We start from the raw sequence: 2,193 nt of genomic DNA, 5'->3' as shown, positions 1-2,193 counted from the left end.
TAAAAGGTTGATGAAACTAGCTTTTTTATTATTATGATTATTTTGAACATGTAAATATAAGATGTAAGAGTAGTGTCTATTTATATATCAAGGAACAGAATGATGGATATTCTTTTTCTTTCACATTTTAGTTTCATAGGAGAAAGTTACAGCATAATAATACTTCCTGGCTCCTGCACCCGAATTCACTAAATTTTCTGATCTGGATAGGGGACCACAATCAATGAAGCTTCATTATTTCGGCCCAAAGAACAAGAGAGAAATACTGTCAATTACAATTCATTCATTATAGCAAGTTTAATTTTGATCCTCGTTATTACGCATATAGGTAATAGGTTGGAGCTTGCTGCTATATATGGGCCTATGATCCTTTTCTCAAAGGAGTAGTTCAAGTTAAATGTTTCGGCAAATGTTTCAGTGTTCGACTATATAGATGAGCTTAATTGCTATGTACTATGTAATTTCTTAATCGTTTATCTTTTATATTTCTTATGAAAATGTAAATTCTCAAAATAAAGCGAAGAATGCAGAGAAATAACTCGTTACAAGTTAAAACCATTCATAACATGCATTTGCAACAGCTGAAGGTGTCAAATAAGCGAGGGAACGAGTTCGAGCGGATTGGTTACAAATGGCGAGTCAAAATTAAGAAAACGAGTTGGTTTCTATTCTAAACGAGTAAAAAATATGTCAACCTAAGAGTTAATTTCTTAGAGTGAACGAATTAAAGAGTCAACTTATTCATACATTTTTATTATAAATTATCTAAAGTCTAAAAAATTGGTTAAAAAAAAAATTGTATATAAAAAAAGATTTTATATACTAAAAAAGTCAGACGAACCAACTTGTGTCCACTCAATTCGATCCTATTTAACTGACAAATTATTCCCAAGCTAAATTGACCCACTTCTAAATAAATTTTAATTTTATTGACTCAACTTGCTATGTTTACTAGCTATCCAAGCCGATTTGCAAGTCACGACTTGTTTCGATAGCTCTAGTAAGTAGTAACCCCCCAAAACATAGACAAACCCCCTCAGAAAATAATAAATAAGCAAATAATCAGTAGCTTATTCACGAGGAGTGAGTGCTAGGGGTTAGTAAGTTTTATGATTTGTAACTATTAATTAATTATCATTGATATTTTTAATGACGTGAAATTTATTAAATGGTGTAGAATTATTCACTTTTCTTTTGTTGGTTAAGTACTTGCATGATTTTAATAAAAATGCTGCCTTTTTAGACTTTCTCTTTATCCATAACTTTTTTATCTACGATGTTTGAATGACTATCAAACAATGAAAAATCAAATTTAGCTAAGATAATAAAAAAAATAGAGTTAAAAAAAGAGAAATATTTGAGAATCACAAGAAATTATTATCTTTTGCAATTATTTTTAGTCATTCATCCAGATTCAATCCTTTTAATCTAGTAATCCAATAACATACTTTAACCAACATTTTAAAACATGAATAGCTAATTAATTACCAAAAATAATAAATTTTGATAACTTCTAACATTTCTACAAAAAAAAAAAAAATTATGCATGCTCAACTATTTTACCTACCAACAAAATAAGAGCATCTGAGCAAAAACACTTTGTTTGCTACACTGATTGGCAACTTTATCATTAAGTTCATACTGCAGAACTGATTTGATATCTAACGAACTCTCTTTATGACTAAGGAGAAAATAAACAAAAAGAAGTTCAACCGTAATTGCTTTAGATAGATATCTTCAATGCAAAGACACACTAACCCCACCATGAATATGCCATAACGTCTATGACTATGATATCTCCACTAGATCCAGATTTCAAGTCATGTATGTATATCAAAAAAGGTGAATGAAATAACTTTTACTAACAGAAACCTAAAACAAAAGTTAATCAATTCAGCCATCATATATGTAGCATCTAGATCCTCTCTAGTGATGTTTCATCTTGCAAGGGTTACCATTTACCAAATATGAAGAATCGCATTTTCTTAAGTTACTGTTAAAACAGATAATAAACAAAGATTATTCTCTGTTCAAGGATTACCATTTACCATAGCATAAGCTCGAATGAAATTCCATGTTTTCCACTAACTAATGCCATCAAAAGAATTTTAATTGATCACAAATCATTAGGTTTTAGTGTTTTAGCATATATGCCCCGACCAAGTATGAAGGAATTGTATGAATAGGTAAATC

Source organism: Arachis ipaensis, chromosome B04 (genome assembly GCF_000816755.2).
Source record: "Arachis ipaensis cultivar K30076 chromosome B04, Araip1.1, whole genome shotgun sequence".
NCBI lineage: Eukaryota > Viridiplantae > Streptophyta > Magnoliopsida > Fabales > Fabaceae > Arachis > Arachis ipaensis.
Note: the sequence above shows the minus strand (reverse complement) of the source record.